Source organism: Canis lupus, chromosome 10 (assembly GCF_048164855.1).
Source record: "Canis lupus baileyi chromosome 10, mCanLup2.hap1, whole genome shotgun sequence".
NCBI classification, from domain to species: domain Eukaryota; kingdom Metazoa; phylum Chordata; class Mammalia; order Carnivora; family Canidae; genus Canis; species Canis lupus.
Genome location: NC_132847.1, coordinates 11586458 through 11607708, shown reverse-complemented (window position 1 = coordinate 11607708; position 21251 = coordinate 11586458). Strand labels below are relative to the sequence as shown.

At 38.1% G+C, this 21251-nt stretch overlaps 1 protein-coding gene across 5 annotated transcripts in view; it reads right to left on the bottom strand.

Moving 5' to 3' along the window:
• PRR16 (proline rich 16) overlaps positions 1–21251 on the bottom strand; it is a 532382-nt gene that overhangs the window by 307622 nt on the left and 203509 nt on the right. For 4 of the 5 annotated variants that reach the window (XM_072840680.1, XM_072840682.1, XM_072840678.1 and 1 more), the window contains one exon: positions 4476–4616. The gene's annotated coding sequence lies outside the window, so the exon portion shown is untranslated. Of the gene's footprint in view, positions 1–2962; positions 3125–4475; positions 4617–21251 lie in introns of those variants that run through there. The other variant, XM_072840679.1, reaches the window with a different exon arrangement.

Here is a 21251-nt window from a genome sequence, read left to right as displayed (position 1 = left end):
GGCTCAAGACATGATCCTGGAATCCCAGGATCGAGTCCCACATCAGGCTTCCTGCATGGAGCCTGCTTCTCCCTCTGCCTATGTCTCTGCCTCTCTCTTTCTGTATCTCTCATGAATAAATAAATAAAATCTCTAAAAGAAAAAAAAGAAATTTAGACTATCTTTTCAACTCAAAAGCTTGGATGATAAGTCCTTGATGAAAAGTCTGTGGTACAGCAAAACATGAAAAAGATTTCATCTGCATTGTTCCTTGCTATGCACTCTGCCCAATCCTTTAGATGCATTAGCTCATTCCATCCTTCTAAACATCTAAAGTTCCATAATGTTTATCCCTATGTACAGATGCGAACACTGAGGCAGAAAGAACTTAACTGGGATCCCTGGGTGGTGCAGTGGTTTGGCGCCTGCCTTTGGCCCAGGGCGCAATCCTGGAGACCCGGGATCGAATCCCACGTCGGGCTCCCGGTGCATGGAGCCTGCTTCTCCCTCTGCCTATGTCTCTGCATCTCTCTCTCTCTCTCTCTCTCTCTCTGTGACTATCATAAATCAATTAAAAAAATAAAAAAATAAAGAACTGCATGTGGAGGTTTTCTTTTTTTAAAAAAAGATTTTATTTATTTATTTGACAGAGAGAGAGAGAGACAGAGACATGAGCAGGGGGAGGGGCGGAGGGAGAGGGTGAAGCCGACTCCCCGTTGAGCAGAGAGCCTGATGCAGGGCTCAATCCCAAGACCTCAAGATCATGATCTGAGTCAAAGATAGACGCTTAACCAACTGAGCCACCCAGGCACCCCTGAATGTGGAAGTTCTGCACAAGAAGTAGCAGAGTTCTGAATTGATCCCAAGGCTGACTGACTATAAATTCAGTAGCCTTACCTGCTACTGCTAGAGTTAAAAACAAAAACGAAAACACAAAACCAGGAACGCCATTCATTATCTGTCATGACTCTATAAACTTGACTATGTTTCTTTCTATTCTTTCTGGGTTTCAATTTTTCTGCACAATGACAACATTTTATGTTATGAACCTCATATATTTTCCACCTGTAATATTTTGTATTTCCAATTAATCATTTACTCAGTGAACTTGTATCAGGTGCCTAGAAATGTTAAAGTACACTGCTTGATGACCTGGGTAGTATAAGTCAAATACTTTACTTTTCTTGCCTTGCTTTGTTTTTCATAGGAGATTTTACCAAGAGACAAAAATAAGTCACCACCTGTGTCCTTTGCTTCTTTCCTTTGCTACATTACATCAACAATACAGACACACAGGTGCATTTTTTTTATCTTTACCAATATTTGGGCCACATATTTCTTGCCATTAATAATATTTTCTTTATTCTAAAATCAGAGAATATTTGTTAAAAACACTCCATGTTTATGTAACTGACAAACTGTTTTTCTCATTTTCTTTCCAGCTCTTTAATAATGAAACAATGAAAAAAAGGGTCTGGAATGTTTTCTCTGATGGCTGAAATCTATTACTTGGACCATAAAGTTGATGTCAGAAAAAACACAGGATCTTTTATGATCACACATTTTTACATCCCAGAAGCTATAAATGTTTCCCACATAAGTATCAAAATACTTTTGCTAGTCTATTCCTCATGTTTCTAGCAGCCTTACACACTCTACATGTGAGAAATGATTACTCTCACCATGATTCTCTATTGTATGTAACTTTATTAATTACTCAGTATGTTTTCTCATACACTGGGCCCTCTTGTAGTATTCATAGATTTAGTGTCTGTAACACTTTCATTTTGAAAGAGACATATTTGAAAGACATATCCTTGTTCTCCTAAAATGAATAATGCCAGAGAAGACATCTATACTGAATTCATCTATTGAATTAGTATGTGTCCCACTGGCCACAGGCTCGCTCTGCTGGAAATCAGTCCACCAGGTATTTATAGGGTCAATTGCACTGGGTATTTGTTACTTCACTAATCCTTTTTCTGTGCTTTTCTTCACCCTCACTCTGTTCTTCATCACAGGTTACACCATTTTTCTGCCACCTAGCTTCTCTTGCCAACTGGCTTCTCTGCAGGTTTAGGCAAAGGTGAAAACAGGGAAGCAAGAGTAAGAAATGGGAGTCTTTTTTCCTTTCCTACAGGATGGTTAGACATTGTGGCAACATCCTTAGCAGTGGCTGCATCTCCTTAGCCCATGCAGAACAGCCCCTCCCTCTGTGCCCCAACCACTGATGGCCATTATTCTAGCTCCCCTTACTTTTTACTCCTCTTACTCTCCAATTTTTGCATCTGGTATCACTACCTCTTCCCTCTGTGCCATCTGCTCCCAGACTAATCATGCTTTCAACATATGTTATTAATCTTTGGTTTGCCTCCTTATCTCACCATGATTCACCAGCAACTCTATGTAAACAGTTCCTTGAATTTTATTCTCTCTTTTTGAAAGACCTAGTTCTGGTTTTCTCTCTCTTTCTATTTTTTTGATTGGTTACATAGATTAACCCACACTTATTCATTTCCCATTCATTCACCCAGACTTCAGTACCTATCAGACTTTTGAAAGGCAGTGTAAGGGTAAGAGTACACCTGGAAATAAGATGCACACATTTTCCCCTTCCTTTATGAAAACTACCATCCAGCAGAAAAGACAGATACTATATACTAAGTTGTGGATGTGATATGTATTGTAAGAAAAATGATCTGATATTACAGGATCCAATAACAAGAGAAAGTAAGCCAAAATGAAGGGTCAGGTGAGAACTTACTTTAAAAATATATTCTACCTAACTTAATTTCCCATTTTACAAATGATCTATAAAAATCTCCATCAGTATTTGCCTTGAGTGTATTGAGTTAAGTGCCTGGGCAATGTGAAAAGGAAGAAGACTTCTTCTATTATGCATATTCTTCTACAACCTTTGAGTGATGAGCTAACTGCATGTAATGCATATTCAAAAGCATCATTTAAAATTATCTGTACATACCTTAGGGACCCCTGGGTGGCAGAGTCAGTTAAGTGACCCACTCTTAGTTTCAGCTCAGGTCATGATCTCAGGGTCATGAGATTGAGCCTTGCATCAGGCTCTGCACTCAGGAGTCTGCTTGAGATCCTCTCTCCTTCTCCTTCTGCCCCTCCCGCTCATGCTCTCTCTCTCTCTCTAAAATAAATAAATCTTTAAAAAAATAAAAATACAATAAATATCTGAACATTTTAAAGATAGAATTTGGTGAATATTTTTTCTAATTTAAATACATATCCAGAGAAGTGCATGACAATTCACTATGGTCTTACAGATTCTCTGACTAGTAGAAGGTCCCCAATACGATGAAGGTGACATAAAATACTTCAAATATTTCAGCAAAAATTGTGAGTGTATGTAAGAAAACATGTGACCCCAGATGCTTACATCATAAAGGAGCATGGATGTGCTAGTTGTCTGTGTAATACTTCATTCAGAACCTCCTGCAGCCACACTAAAGAGCTACAGGGTTTGCATGTGCAAATGTAAGTGCTGAAGCCCTTTCCTGTATGTTACCTTGCCCTTTATTTAGCTTGGAAAGACCACCTTAGGCTTAAAGCCATTGTGACTTGTTTTCATACTTTCTTTTTTTGTGTGTGTGTGTTCAAGTTGATCAAAAATATTTACAAATTATATAGCATTTCCTTGGTGCTTGTCTGGCTCTGAGAATGATATTATACATAAAATACATATCTTCCCCTTTAGGAATTTTTTTGTCTGAGAGATGCAAACAAGTGAATGAGTTTTAGATAGATAGATAGATATAGATATAGATATAGATATAGATATAGATATTGATAGATATAGGTGATATAGATATAGATACAGATGATATAGATATAGATATGATATATTCCAAGAGGGAGGTTGACATAGTGTGTTATGTGAGTCCAGGAGAAAGGCATCTAGCTAGACTTGGGAAATCAAGGAAAGCTCACTGGAGGATAGAAGAGCTAACCGGAAAAGGAACCAAAAGTCTCTATTGCCGGAAGTACACAAACCAGTTTGTTAACTCCTTTTTGGGTCACAGGACTAAGGTCGAACACTGGTTAATTTTCCAAAGAAGCAAAAAGAACATGATACTTAATTTATGAGATCCAGTTTATAACTGCTATACAGACTATATCTTACTTGCATGAACTGCTAAACCCTCACCAATTGGCACATCAGGATGATTGCTACTGAAAGAGATCCCACAACATGCCAGCCTCAAATATCGTTTTCTTAGAACTAAGGCAGAGGGTTTGTTTTACCCTGAGTACTCCTTATCCTCATAAAAGCATTATAATTAGAATAATAATTAGTAAAGTTGTTCATTAGTCTTAACTAAATTAGACATTAGCTAGACCTCAAAAATTATAATACACACCTATTATTTGCCAGAGTTATTCAGGTAATTTGCTTTATGCCTAATGTATAGCCAAATGGAAACAAAACAAAACACAAAAGTACAGCCAAATAAAGCCAACAAACCAACCTCTCTTTAAAATTTCTTCATAGCAGAGTCCCACGCCTGCCCTTTTCTGTGGCTCCCTTCTCCATGGCTCCCTTTTCCATGGCTTTGTTTCTGTTGGTTCTTAACTTGACTTTGACTCTCAGTAGCTTTCTCTGCCCTGTTCTGCAAGAGAAAGTCAGAGAAAGGTCAGGGAGGTTCTAGCAAACATCCGAACTTACTCACCATGGCCATACTCCCTCCATCATGCTATAAATATTTTATTTCATCTCTATTGGTTTCCTAGCCAGGGTGGTTGTGTGGCCATGATTCCAAGTTCCCCTCCCATCTTTTTCTTTTAGTAGGTGGTGGAGTTTCTGTTTTTTGGATTTTTGTTTTTTGTTTTGAAAGGATAAGGTCATTAACATGATTTCTCTCATTGTTCTTAGTTGTCATTTCACCAATACTAAATCTTTCTCACTTCTAACCTCTCTCAATATAGACAGAGAAACACAGTCACTGCTTTCTAAGATTAATTATTTTATTTTGGTTCTTTTTCACAAACAGTATTTTTAAAACCAAGCAGGTATTCTTGCTTTGTTGTCCTGCATTTTTCTTTTAATTTTTATTTTCCCTACCCACTTGATCCTTTGTCTTTGTCCATAGATGTACCATTGTCTGCACTTTATATGAAAAGCCATTGCTTGATTATACCTGTGTATGAGTTTATTTGTCTTTGTCTCTCACGCACACAAAATACACATGTGCAAAGGCATGTCTTATATGCATGTATTATATAAATTCTATACAAACATAGAAACAGGGAGGGAGTGAGAGGCTAGGGAGCTATAGAAAATGTTTCTTAAGACTGAAGTTTGAATCAGGTTCTGGAATAATCAATCAGATTTTTTTAGACCAGCAGTTTTCAAACTTTATCTCATGTTCTTTATGTTCTTAAAAGTACATGAAGATTCCAAAGAGCTGCTGTTTAACTGAGTTTTAACTCTATTTTCATACTATACTTTGAAAAAGAAATTTATAAAGTATTTTAATTTGATTTACAAATAACCATAAAAACCCATTACCTGTTCACATAAAATATTTGTCTATAGGAAATAGCCACATTTTTCCAAAAAAGTCAGAATATCATTGTTTTACAATTTTGCAAATCTCACATATGACTTAAAAGAATATTATAGCTGGCTTCTCAAATCTGCTCTGCATTAAATCTATTGCAGAGTGTTTTGATTAAAGTATGTAAAGAAATTCCTACATCAATAAATAAATAAATAAATAAATAAATAAATAAATAAATAAATTCCTACATCACAAATGTATATATTGTACAAGGGAAGATAATTTTAATAGCCTTATCAGATAATTGAGACTATCATTCTTTGATATTATATACTAACACTCAACATGTGGTAAACTCTTACAGGTTAGTTGTAAGGTTCAATCTGAAACCATACCAATGGATTATTCTCATTGTTTTATTAAAAGACACTGGCCTGTCTTGCCCTTTGCTATTTTACATGAACCACTGTGCACTGGTCATGTGAAAAATCTTCATTCATAGACTTATGCAGAACGTTCAGTTTCTGACACCTTTCATTATACAACATAAAAACATCCCATTCATTATCAGAACTGTCTTTTAAGTGCTGAGAAATGGTGAAGCCTACAGTAGCAAATAAAAATTTTTCAGAATTCCAACTGTCATGTCAAATTTCAAATTTATCATTGGTAGCATATACTATCCATTTTTTCCTTGAAATGATAAGTTCACTTTGCTCATTTTCCAGAGAAGGTCAGAAAATATCCAATTCTGAATAATTTTCATTTATTCTTTTTTTTTAAATTTTATTTATTTATGATAGTCACAGAGAGAGAGAGAGAGAGAGGCAGAGACACAGGCAGAGGGAGAAGCAGGCTCCATGCACCGGGAGCCCGACGTGGGATTCGATCCCAGGTCTCCAGGATCGCGCCCTGGGCCAAAGACAGGAGCTAAACCACTGTGCCACCCAGGGATCCCTCATTTATTCTTTTAAATGCATTTTCATAAAAAAATATGGCTGGTTTATCTCAAAACTCAAACAACTACACAATGCTTCTGGGATAACCATTGTATTTCAGCATCTAGGATAATTGCTCTATATGTACTTCCCTTTTTGCCACATAGGATGTTTAAAAGTTGAGTAAGGAGGAGTCATGATTTAATGAAAATAATAATCTTACTGCTTTATTAAAGATATTCCTATGTAAAATTTGTTCTCTCTGTCTCACTTCAAGTGTTGGCAGTGAAAAAGATAGTAATTACTTGTATAGTTTGGTGCCAATGCTTTGATTGGTGCCAAGTGTGTCTATCATTTTATTTAAAATCTTTTGTAACATCATTGCAAACATTAGCACGGTGAAGAAAGGCAAGTAGTGTCAAAGTCTATTTTGGAAATGGTCTTGATCTCCCTAAAAGGATCCTGGGACTCCCCCCACACCCCATTTTCATGGACCAAATTTCGGAAATTTCTGTTGTAGAAAGAGAAGCTTAAAAGACATTGTGGTGGGAAAAAATAGCACAATAAAGATTACAAAAGCACATATTTATCAACTGTACCTAGTTAACAAGAGCTATAATTATCCACAATATATCACTCTCTGCTCCCTAAAAATGACTTACTCTTTGGTCTCCACGCTATTGTACCCTTAAAGGAGTAGGGGAGATAGTCAGATGCCTGGAAAGCCAAGTGGAAGACGCTGTGGGTTCACTGGTATTCTGTGCTCCAGTTTGGTGGTAAGATCAGCAATACAGTACGTTGCCCTTATGGTTTTTAGTCCACTGTTCTTCCAAATCGCAATGTCCAGTGATAGCCATTAGCCTAATGCAGTTATGTAAATTAAACTTAATTAAAATTAAATTAAATAGCATTAAAAATCCAGTTCTTCAGTTAAACTAGTCCTATTCAAGTGCTCAATATCACACGTGGCTGCTGGCTATTATTTGATTAGTGTAAACATAAAGCATTTCCATCACTGTGGACAGTTCTATAGACAGGGCTGGGGTAGGATATCATACCCTTTTTATCTTCACCCTAGTTTACTGCACTCCCTTTACCCTAGTTACCATTATAAGACAGATTTTCAATCACCTGCTTTATTTATAATCCTTGGCTATTTCTTTTTGTTTAATACAAACCCCCATGAGAAAGCCCTACCCAATCAATTCATTAGGCACACAATTTCTTGATGTCCTACATTTCCAATGTCCTTTACTTCCAGGCCAGTCTTTTTTTTTTTTTTTTTTTTTTTTTTTAAGATTTTTATTTTATTTATTTGAGAGAGAGAGCATGAGCAAGGGGAGGGCAGAGGAGAAGCAGACTCCCTTCTGAGCAGGGAGCCCAACACGGGGCTCGATCCCAAGACCCTGAGATCATGACTTGAGCCAAAGGCAGATGCTTAACTGACTAAGCCACCCAGGCCGCTGCCCTTCCCCTGGGCAGTCTTTCAACAATCCAGAGCTGCTCCATCTCTGAAATGTTAAACTTCGCTGTCTCTTTCTCAGATCATATATCCCTCAGTTCTAGCTCCCACTTGTCATTTGTGTTCTACCTGCTGTTTCAACTCTTCAAGAGCAAAGGCTCATGGACCTATATTCAAATAACAGTATTACATCAACATAAGAAGGCACTTCTGGCCTGGACTCTTGATTGTTATCACTTGAGTGAAAGTTTTGGCACAGGTCTAGGGTGGCACACATGGATAGGACTGATCCAGGCCATGGTCATCTTTCTTTCGTGTCTATACATTGCTCCTTTCCAGACATGTCCTGTTCAAATGTCTCTCTACTACTCTGCCCTTTTCAAGCTGGACAGACATCATGTGTTTGAAAACATAATCTTAGGGGTTACTAAAGCCTGTTGACTCACTAGCTCCCCATCCTCTTGAATCTCTATCATTTGTCTTCTACTACTGGTCTCTACCAGGATCCAGCAGCCTGCCCTAACTCCTTCCAATCTTCTATGACTCACATCCAATTGGGCACTGAGTTCTGCCATAGGGATCTGGCAGAAGGGTATCTCCCAATTGTATTTCAGATCAATTCTGTCCTTTCCAAAATTCTTACAATAAATCTACTGATAGCCCTGGGGAAAGAGACTGCTTGATTATAAATGGAAGTTGCCCCAGGGAGAGGAGAGACTCAGAAAGAGTAATCTGTGTTTTTAATGGATATAGTTCTAAGAGACTTCTAGAAAAGGGGAAGAGAGAATTTTCAGTTGGTCATGGTCAGTAATTGAAGAGCCAATAGCGTTGATAATTTCTCAAGAATTAGAGGTAAGTTTGGAATCTACAGCCCAGAACTTCCTAAAGCTATACAGAGAGAAGGAAATAAGCTATTTTCAAGCAGTAAAAAACACCATTTGTCAGGGGGCTCTTGCAACGAAAAGTCAAAGCATGATGGTAGCCAGTAGCCAGCTGTGAATTATGGTAATGGCTTTGTGGAGCACAGCAGCTGTCTCAGAGGAAAGAGCAGCCTTGCAATGAAACTCCCTAGTTTTTTCTAGTAACACAAAAACTTGCCTACTTGCTCTGCACTCTGCACAAGTTCCTTGCGTACAATTTCCTGCCCAAGGCAAGGGAAGAGCAAGCAGGGAGCAGCATCCTATTCCCGGTGCCCAATTTCACTGATGCACAGGGGGAATTAGCAGTTGAACAGCAGGTTGTGAACTATTCCAGCAACACCTCATTCTCTGAGAGGTGCCGGGGCAACCAGGAGTAAAACAAGACTGTAGAAGACAACCGGGAAATAAACCATTGTTGCCCCTTTGATTACCTGGAGCTTCTACAGTCCTAACTTCATTTTAACACTACTCCTGTGCTGGTGGCCTGGAGATATGAACTTTACATTATTATTTCTGTATTTGTTTTATTTGTTCTACTATAATACAGGCTCCTTGAGGACAGGGCATGTATCTTTATTAAGATTTTATTTTTTAATTAATTTATTCATGGGAGACAGAGAAAGAGAGATGCAGATTCACAGCCAGGGGGAAAAGCAGACTCCCTGCGGGGAACCCCATATGGGACTCAATCCCAGGACCCAGGATCATGACCTGAGCCAAAGGCAGAAGCTCAACCACTGAGCCACCCAGGCGTCTCCTGGGCATATGTCTTAATAACAATGGCACACCCTCTCATAATGTCGGATATTACGAGAGTCTCTGTGTTTGTGATTTAGATATGAATAATCTAAGGGATATTGTCTCTTCCGAGAGTGTACTAACACAGAGAAACCAATTTAGTAATTAGTTCTCCTAAGTAGTCACTTATATTACATTTTTATATTCCCCTCTCTTTTTAAAAGTTTTCATGAGAATCATAAATTCTAACATCTATAATACTTTTAACTCCAGGAATATTTTAGGATTTATAGGATCTGTAGTGTAATATCTCTCCCTTACTCTCTGAATTCCCATTCATATATATAGAATGTGTCTATGTCCTACGAGTACAGAAATAGAAGTGACCAAAAGAGCCTATTCACCTGTCTCCACCACTTTAAGATAGGTTTGAAATTATAAGAGTAGGAGCAATATCTAACAAGTATTATATTAAGTAGTGTATGTATGTTTTCATACTTTCTAAATCCAAGACTGAAAATTAGGAATCAACAAAAGATTTTTGCTCTACTTCTGAAGACAAAAGCCATTCAGATGCCAATATTTGGAAATTTTAGATTAGCTTGATATGTATATAGAGAAAACAGCCTACTTGGAAGTCCTTATATCTGGTAGCCCCAACACTTTCTAGTTACTATACCTATTTTATCATTCTTTATCACGCTTAGCACTTCCTGACATTATTTTACGTATGAATTTGTTAACTTCTCTCTTCCCATAGATTAAAAGCCTGATGAAGTCATCTCCTTTGATTTGGCCAAAATTTCTATCATCTGAATAGCATACGTAGCTGTATTTGAGGAAAATTTGAGTGAATAAATGACTACAGAACACATGATCACTTTTTAATAAAGATGGTAATAGTTACTCTTTGCAAAAATGCATTCCAGGGCATCTGAGTGGCTCAGTCAGTCAGGCTCTGACTCTTGGTTTCATTTTTTTTTATAAATTTATTTTTTATTGGTGTTCAATTTGCCAACATATAGAATAACACCCAGTGCTCATCCCGTCAAGTGCCCACCTCAGTGCCCGTCACCCAGTCACCCCCACCCCCTGCCCACCTCCCCTTCCACCACTCTTAGTTCGTTTCCCAGAGTTAGGAGTCTCTCATGTTCCGTCTCCCTTTCTGATATTTCCCACTCATTTTTTCTCCCTTCCCCTTTATTCCCTTTCACTATTTTTTATATTCCTCAAATGAATGAGATAATATGTTTGTCCTTCTTTGATTGACTGATTTCACTCAGCATAATACCCTCCAGTTCCATCCACGTCGAAGCAAATGGTGGGTATTTGTCGTTTCTAATGGCTGAGTATTATTCCATTGTATACATAAACCACATCTTCTTTATCCATTCATCTTTTGATGGACACCGAGGCTCCTTCCACAGTTTGGCTATTGTGGACATTGCTGCTATAACTCAAAGACAACCTACAGAATGGGAGAAGATACTTGCAAATGACACATCAGATAAAGGGCTAGTTTCCAAGGTCTATAAAGAACTTATTAAACTCAACAGCAAAGAAACAAACAATCCAATCATGAAATGGGCAAAAGACATGAACAGAAATCTCACAGAGGAAGACATAGACATGGCCAACAAGCTCCGCATCACTTGCCATCAGGGAAATACAAATCAAAACCACAATGCGATACCACCTCACACCGGTGAGAATGGGGAAAATTAACAAGGCAGGAAACAACAAATGTTGGAGAGGATCTGGAGAAAAGGGAACCCTCCTGCACTGTTGGTGGGAATGTGAACTGGTGCAGCCACTCTGGAAAACTGTGTGGAGGTTCCTCAAAGAGTTAAAAATAGATCTGCCCTATGACCCAGCAATTGCACCGCTGGGGATTTACCCCAAAGATACAGATGCAATGAAACACCGGGACACCTGCACCCTGACTCTTGGTTTCAGCTCACTCATGATCTCATGGGTCGTGAGATCCAGCGGTGTGTTAAGCTTCATGCTCAGTGGAGACTCTGCCTGAAGATTCTCTCCTTCTGCCTCCCTCCCCCATTGCTCACACACACTTTCTTTCTCTCTCTAAAATAAATAAGTCTTTAAAAAAATGCATTCCATATGACTAATAGTATGTTTGAATAAGTATTTGATATGTAGACTTTAACACTACCAAAAACCTTTGAAATTGAATATTATTATTCTCGGTTTTAAAGAAAAGATAACTGAATCTAAGAGAAGTTGAGAGGATGGTATAAAATCAAAAGCTTGTGAGAAAATCACTTCTAGTAGAACAGCCCATGGAGCTTTGAGGACCTGCCCCCTCAGTAAAACTGGTGAAAACTATTTTTAAAAGACAACCTTTGAAGCTCTGTAAATGGTTCTAGGAGTGTACAAGAGAGGAAGAAAGATTTCCTAAAGAAAAGATACTGAAACTCAGTAAGAATGATGAGCTGCTATTTGAATGAAGACCTCCCAACTCAGGTTAAAAAGAGGAACGCTGTTCCAGTTGGGCATAGCCAAGAACAGGACTCTTCTCCCTATAGCTAGCTCCCCCTCAGAGATCTCATATGTTCTCTTGGGGGGTGCGGGGCAAGTCAGTCAGCACTTATCATCATTCATTACCCCCCCAGATAACTTCCAGCAAGTGTGGCTGAGAAATGGGGACTCCCTTCCAACCAGCTTCACTGAAGACTCCACCTTCATCACAGCAGAAATATAGCATTCCTTATGGCCCTCACCTTGCTTGCTTATTTTTAAATTAACTACATTATTATCACAGTAATGAGTTCATGTAGTTTTAAAAATACCTCTCGCGGTCTCAAACTGAAAAATAAAAGTTTCCGTCTAACATCCCACCCCTTAGTCTTGCTTCCTGGATGCAACTCCATCAACTCTACTGCTATTGTTTATAGTATTTATTTCTATGTTTCTAATTAATGGACTTATGCCATTATTTCTTGATTCATTAATTTTACAGATGATCTATTTACTTCTGGCCATGGTGGATGATGTTTTAACTTGAAAATACTCCACTCACCCATACGGTCTCTCCACCCTCTTCCTATGTAGTTACAAATTTATTTTTTGCCAAACAACTAGTCAGTGAAAACATTATGACTGACTTTGCAGGTGTTATTCACTGCAAAACAAGTACAAATATTTACTACAAATATTTCTCCAATCTGGTACATCTCATCATTTTTCCTAGAATTATTACTTAATTTTCATTTTTTTAAAAAAAGTTAGGACTTCATTTATTTTTTTAAAAGATTTTATTTATTTATGAAAGAGAGAGAGAGAGAGGGCAGAGACATAGGTAGAGGGAGAATCAGACTCCATGCAGGAAGCCTGATGTGGGACACAATCCCAGGACACGAGGATCACACCCTGAGCTGAAGGCAAACGCTCAACCACTGAGCAACCCAGGTGTCCCGAGGACTTCATTTAGAGTAATTTAAAGTTCCCAGCAAAACAGAGAGGAAGATACAGAAATGTCCCACTTCCCACTTCCCCTCCTGTATTAGTAATATCCCCCTGCTACAGTGGTACATTTGTTACCATTGATAAACCTATTTCTTTTTCCTAATGTGCTTTTGATACTTTTCTCAGAAGTATGAAATATTCACCACATCTCTTATTAGTTTTTATATATTCAAGTATGTTACTTTTATTTTTCTCCCTTAGAGATCCTTCATGTAGAGTCCTTGATTCCTTGGATCCAGTTCAACCTGTTGCTTTCTGGGCTTGCTGTACATCTGTCCACTTGGGACTCTTCTTTCTCATTATCTCAGAGTTAAATTTTGTCAGTACCATTTAATGAGCTACCTTTCCCCTGGATCCCATGTCTTTTTACTTTTTTGGTGTCTTCATACCTCATTTGACAATAGCATGTCCTTTGTAAATTTCGTATAAATATATACATAGCAGATACTAAATTATTTAGTCACTGTATCTAAGTATGTCTTTATACTGTCATAAGGACCATTTGATCTGGATATAGAATTCTAGCCTGGAAATAATTTTTTATCTGGATTTTTAAAAAAGATTTTATTTATTTATTCATGATAGACAGAGAGAGAGAAAGAGAGAGAGAGAGAGGCAGAGATACAGGCAAAGGGAGAATCAGGCCCCATGCCCGGAGCCCAATGCGGGACCCGATCCTGAGTCTTCAGGATTGCGCCCTGGGCCAAAGGTAGGCGCTAAACCGCTGAGCCACCCAAGGATTCCCATATCTGGATTTTTATGACATCATTATACTACTTTTTAGATTCTGAGGTTGACTTTGCATCCTTGGTGTACATCATATTGATGTGTCTTGAAGTAGATCTTATTCAGTGGGCCTTTTCCATCTGGAGACTCATTCCTGAAGTTCCAATATTTTTTCTTATATAATTTTCTTCATAATATTTTTCTATCTTTCTTTGGCTAAAACTACCATTTTTCAGGTGTTTGCTCTCTTGGATTGATTTTTAATTTTTAAGCCATTCTTTCTTATTTTCAATCTTTTGCAGGGGTGTGTGCATATGCATGCATACAGATGCATGTATGGACAGTACATTTTAGGAGATAATCTTGGTTTTATTTTCCAACTCTTCTAATAATATTTTTCTCATATATTTTAAGTTTCTAAAAGTCCTTTCTTGCTTGCTGATTTTTATTTTTCCCTAGACTCTTATTTTAGTTTCATAACTAAACTTCATATTTCTATGATGATATGTAGAGGGGGTTTATATTTTTCACCCTTTTGAAGAGTATTTTCTTCTGTACATAACAGTTTCTCCAGATCCTTCATGTTCCTTTTTCTTATGTTGGGTCTATTTTATGTAGGAAGCTTCCTTCAAATAGCTGGTAACTTCTCTCTCTCCCTGTATTTAAACGGATGCAGCAAACTGGTTACTCCCAGCATATATATACTTGTTTCTAGTGCCTTTTCACTCAAAGTTTGGTTCTCCATCCAGCAGAAATGCGGAAGTATTAGAAATGCAAAACTCAGGTCACATCCCAGAATGAATGAATTAGAATCTGCATTTTAGTGAGATGTGAGGGACTCATATGCATATTTAAGTTTGTGAAGACCTGGTTTAACTGACTTCATTATATTCAACTTATAAAAATAAGTCAGGCTTTCCATTACCATTATTTAATTTATGAGTCATTATTTAATTTATGAATATCTGTAGGACATTCCCCTCTGAGGTTCTTTAAGGTTTTCTAGAGAGTAATCCTTTCACCTTGGGGGGAGAAACAGTGCCCATCGACTTCTAGATTTCTGGGGTAAAGATAGTAATGAACTTGAAAGATCTACAGGACTCTGTTTTTGACCAATCCCCCTGGTTTTATTTTTTTTATTTTTTTATTTTTTTATTTTTTCCCCCTGGTTTTAGTTCCGTGTAATTCCTGGTAAATATCTTAAGGTTTTGTTTTTTTCTGGGGGGTTTTACAGGGCAGACTGCCTTCCTTGTCTTTAGCACATCTCTCCCAAGTCACTTTGGTTTTAACTCTGTTTTGTTAAGTCATGTATGGTTCTTCCTTCTATTATGCCATCTCTGCTCCAGTTCTTTTTCTTTTCAGGTAATAAAGCCATTGAAAAAACTCACTCACTGTTATTTAGTTAAATATTTGGAGAGAGCGCACATGAACGCTGTGGCCAATCTGGGAGGTAATTTCAAAGCGGTAGAGAAGTGGTCTGTTGCAGAGGAAGGATCTGAATTAGAGAAAAAGCTGCCTGTGGGGTCCCAAAGAGCACTCAGATGAGGAGATGAAAGAAAAAAAAGACATGGAAAGAGGCTGCTAAAAAATAATAATAATAAGCCATCTGCTTTGCCATTTTGTCTTGGTTTGGTCCTAACACCATGTGTTGATGCCAGTGCCAGGCAAAATCCTTGTCCGCTCAGGGAGAGGAGAGTTGGGTTAAAGCAGGTCACCTGGGTCCACTGCCTCCAACGCTCGAAGCAGAAGACATCTTCAGTGTCACTGTGTCCTCCAAAAGTGATCTTTGGCCCTGGTATGATTGGAGGAGGTAGCTGGGTCCTTCCTTACCCACAGAATCCTGAGGCAGCCATATCAAACCCATAGTTATCCCATGAGCTGGTGATGCCAGAAGGTTCCCAGAAGGAAAAATATTACAGTGAACTTAGACGGGAATAATGACAAATGACAAACGGGATTTAAAGACTGCTAACTCTGGGAAACGAACTAGGGGTGGTAGAAGGGGAGGAGGGCGGGGGGTGGGAGTGAATGGGTGACGGGCACTGGGGGTTATTCTGTATGTTAGTAAATTGAACACCAATAAAAAATAAATTAAAAAAAAAGAAAAAAAATAAATAAAATAAAATAGCAATTCTCTAAGTGAGTTCCAAGCAACATTACCCCAGTAGATGCATCTTAAAAAAAAAAAAAAAAAAAAAAAAAAAAAAGGCAGCTCTGGTGACTCAGCAGTTTAGTGCCATCTTAACCCCAGGGTGTGATCCTGGAGACCTGCGATTGAGTCCCGCATCAGGCTCCCTGCATGGAGCCTGCTTCTCCCTCTGCCTGTGTCTCTACCTCTCTCTGTCTCTCATGAATAAATAAAATCTTAAAAAAAAAAAAAAAAGAAAGAAAGAAAGAATCCCATATCAGTTCCACTAAAGGCCTTTCACATTGAAAAAAGTCAGGTTCATAACCACCGTGCATACCAAAATAAGCACATTAGACAGTGTAATAACTGCAACAAGTCCAACAAAATCCTGAGTTTTTTCCCTCATGTTAACTTCCTTGATGCTTTAAACTAATATTAAATATTTATCTAATGGTTTTTCTTCCCCAATGTGCTGGTGTCCCAAACATGTATTTTATCTGCCTAATGGTTAATGGTTATGCTGGCTCAGGTTCTATAGTTCAATGATTTGGGGAAGTGAGGCATTTACTCTAGAAGATCCATAATACGTGTGAGTATATTAAAGGGTCTGACAGTTCAATTGAGAGAAAAATGTGCAGCTTCAACACAGTGTTTCCAAATCTCATTTGACCAGAGCACCCATTTTTGACAGAGTAACTATTAGTATTCTACAGAACTAATGTTCTGCAGAAGGTATTTGGAGGCTGCTGTTTACAGGACTCAAGTTGGACAAGGAAGGCATCTTGGCCGACACAGGCCCCATCGTGTCCAACATTCTGCACAAAGAGACATGATGGCACCGAAGATTAATCTTTCAGGGCATCTGTTCTTTTAATGTGGAACATAAATCCCAGCCATCTAAATATACTTCTTGCTTTTTCCAGATAAAATATTTTCTGTACCTAACTGGAATGTAACATTATTGGTGCTATTTTAATTGCCACTTGATATCATCTCAGAAGCAGCTGGCTATGTTTTGACCGAGAGAGAATTGATAGAAGTTGTGTATGTGTAATGTAATTTGTAATTCTCAAAAGTTTTGATGTGTGTGTGTGTGTGTTTTTTTTTTTTAAAAAAAGCACCGTGTACCTCAATAAATGATAAGTCATGCCAGGATTGTGAGGTTCTAACAATCTGGTATGGACTGAAGAGGAAGTAAATTTAAATTATTTATACATTGAAAGGTAAACAAAAAAGTACAAATTTTCCTTTGCTTAGTAACATTACAGGCAGTACTACATGGTGTTTGAAAATTCAAATTTTTGTGTCCATCATAACCCAATGTACCTTGAAAGCAAATAAGTATGTACCTCGTATATACACAATGGATATAATGATGTAATAAAGCAACACCATCTTGGAGGATGAAGTCAATTGCTTTATATAATAATCACTCATAGTAACAGGTAAGTCAGAAATGACAGTCCTGAATAACTCTGATGGAAATCTATTTTGAGCTATTCTCTTCTAGTTTAATTTATGGATATGCTGATCTATCCTTCTTGTTCCATCCTCCCTTGTTACCAATGGCCTGCATTAAAAGAAGGCTGAGATTTAGGATCTATGACCAGAGAAAAAACACAGCTAATTTAGCCAAATGAGTATTATAATATTAGCATAAGGTCTTGTCCACATAAATTAATAAACTACAATAAAATATATAGTTTCACAGTACATATTGTACAAAATTCTTACTATTTCTTATTGTCTTTAACATCAGAGCTAAATGAACATTAGGAAATTTAAAGTCACCGTGTATATATAGCCAATGGAAAGCCATATTAGGGATTATAAAAATAGTGTTAATGTGAACAAAAGCTTACTATTAAGTGTTTACTATGTATAATGACCTAAAATAAACTCACTACATATTTTTTTAAAACTAGACTTTATTTTTTGTAGCAGATTGTAGATCACCATAAGATTGGGCAAAATCCACAGAAATTCCCATTTACTTCCTGCCCACTACCCCGCCACATATTCACACACACATATATAACCTTATCAACATTATCAACATCCTCAACCAGAATGGTGCATTTGGTACAATGGATGAACCTACAACGCCACATCATAATCACCAGAGTCCCTGGTTCAGACTGTGGCTCACTTGTGATGTTGTACATTCTGTGGTATTGGAAATTCCTAATGACACATGTCTAGTATTGTAGTATAATACAAAGTAATTCCACTGCTATGCTCTGCATATTTATCCCTCTCTTTCCCACAACTCCTGGCAAACCTGACCGCTTTATTCTCATCATAGCTTTTTACCTTTTCCAAGGTGTCACATAGTTAGAACACTATTGCATGTAGCCTTTTCAAGTTGGCTTCTTTCATTTAGCAATACACATTTAAGTTCTTTCATGTTTTTTCATAATTTCTTTCCAGGGCTGAAATCTATTCCATTAGCTGAAAGTATCACGGTTAATTCACCTATTCACTGGATGCTTGGGTGGCTCAGTGGTTGAGGATCTGCCTTTGACTCAGGGCATGATGCTGGGGTCCTGGGATCGAGTCCCACATCTGGCTCCCTGCATGGGGCCTGCTCCTCCCTCTGCCTGTGTCTCTGCCTCTCCCTCTGTCTCTCTCTCTCTCTGTCTCTCATGAATAAATAAATAAAATCTTTAAAAATAAATTTACCCATTCATCAACTGAAGGACATCTTGGTTGCTTCTGAGTTTTGGCAATTATACATAAAGCCTCTAAAATATTCATGAGCAGGTTCTGAGGGAGACATAAGCTTTTGACTCCTCTGGGTAAATATCAGGGAGTACAACTGCTGGGTTATATCTTAACAGTATATTTGTTTAGAAAACAACAACAAACACAAGACTGTCTTCCAAAGGGGCTGTACCTTTTTGCATTCCCACCAGCAATGAATGAGAGTTCCTCTTATTTCTAATCCTCACCAGCATTTGGTGTTGTCAGTATTTTGGATTTTGGCCATCCTGATAGGTGTGTGGTGGTATCTTATTTTAATTTCCATTTCCCTGATGACATATGATGTGGATCCTCTTTTTATATGCCTTACATGTCATCTTCTTGGATATGGTACCTTTTAAGACCTTTGACCCATTTATTTTTCTATTTTTTATTTTTGTATTTTTTTATTGGAGTTCAATTTGCCAACATATAACACTCACTGCTCATCCCGTCAAGTGCCCCCCTCAGTGCCCGTTACCCAGCCACCCCAACCCCCTGCCCACCCCCCCTTCCACTACCCCTTGTTCACTTCCCAGAGTTAGGAGTCTCATGTCCTGTCACCCTCACTGATATTTCCCACTCATTTTCTCTCTTTTCCCCTTTATTCCTTTATTTTTTATATTCCCCAAATGAATGTAACCATATAATGTTTGTCCTTCTCTGATTGATTCACTTCACTCAGCATAATACTCTCCAGTTCCATCCACGTGGAAGCAAATGGTAGGTAGTCATCATTTCTAATGGCTGAGTAATATCCCATTGTATACATAGACCACATCTTCTTTATCCATTCATCTGTCGATGGACACCGAGGCTCCTTCCACAGTTTGGCTATTGTGGACATTGCTGCTATAAATATGAGGGTGCAGGTGTCCTGCTGTTTCACTGCATCCATATCTTTGGGGTAAATCCCCAGCAGTGCAATTGCTGGGTCATAGAGCAGATCTATTTTTAACTCTTTGAGGAACCTCCACACAGTTTTCCAGAGTAGCTATACCAGTTCACTTTCCCACCAACAGTGCAAGAGGGTTCTTCTTTCTCCACATCCTCTCCAACATTTGTTGTTTCCTATCTTGTTAATGTTCACTATTCTCACTGGTATGAAGGGGTATCTCATTGTGGTTTTGATTTGCATTTCCCTGATGGCAAGTGATGTGGAGCATTTTCTCATGTGCTTGTTGGCCATGTCTATGTCTTCCTCTGTGAAATTTCTGTTCATGTCTTTTGCCTATTTCATGAATGGACTGTTTGCTTCTTTGCTGTTCTTTATAGATCTTGGATACTAGCCCTTTATCTGATATGTCATTTGCAAATGTCTTCTATTCTGTAGGTTGTCTTTTAGTTTGTTGACTGTTTCTTTTGCTGTGCAGAAGCTTTTTATCTTAAGTTCCAATAATTCATTTTTTGCTTTTGTTTCCCTTGCCTTCATCAATGTATCTTGCAAGAAGTTGCTGAGGCCAAGTTCAAAAAGGGAGTTGCCTGTGTTCTCCTCTAGGATTTTGATGGACTCTTGTCTCACATTTAGATCCTTCATCCATTTTGACTTTATCTTTGTGATGGTGTAAGGAATGGTCTAGTTTCATTCTTCTGCACATGACTGTCCAATTTTCTCAGCACCATTTATTGAAGAGACTGTCCTTTTTCCAGTGGATAGTCTTTCCTGCTTTGTCGAATATTAGTTGACCATAGAGTTGAGGGCCCATTTCTGGATTCCCTATTAGTTCCAATGATCTATATGTCTGTTTTTGTGCCAGTACCACCACAGTCTTGATGATCACAGCTTTGTAGTACAACTTGAAATCCCGCATTGTGATGTCCCTGGCTCTGGTTTTCTTTTTCAGTATTCCCTTGGCTATTTGGGGTCTTTTCTGATTCCACACAAATCTTAAGATGATTTGTTCCAACTCTCTGAAGAGAGTCCATGGTATTTTGATAGAGATTGCATTAAACGTGTAAATTGTCCTGGGTAGCATTGACATTTTCACAATATTAATTCTTCCAATCCATGAGCATGGAATGTTTTTCCGTATCTTTATGTCTTCCTCAATTTCTTTCAGATGTGTTCTGTAGTTTTTAGGGCATAGATCCTTTACCTCTTTGGTGAGGTTTATTCCTAGGCATCTTATGCTTTTGGGTGCAATTGTAAATGGGATTGACTCCTTAATTTCTCTTTCTTCAGTCTCATTGTTAGTGTATAGAAATGCCACTGATTTCTGGGCATTGATTTTTTATCCTGCCACACTGCTGAATTGCTTCATGAGTTCTAGCTATCTTGGGGTGGAGTCTTTTGAGTTTTCTGTATATGTCATCTGTGAAGAGAGAGAGTTTGCCTTCTTCTTTGCCAACTTGCATGCATTTGATTTCTTTTTGTTGCCTGATTGCTGAGGCTAGAACTTCTAGTACTATGTTGAATAGAAGTGGTGAGAGTGGACATCCCTGTCATGTTCCTGATCTTAGGGAAAGGCTCCCAGTGTTTCCCCCATTGAGAATGATATTTGCTGTGGGCTTATTGTAGATGGCTTTTAAGATGCTGAGGAATGTTCCCTCTATCCCTACACTCAAGAGTTTTGATCAGGAATGGGTGCTGTATTTTGTCAAATG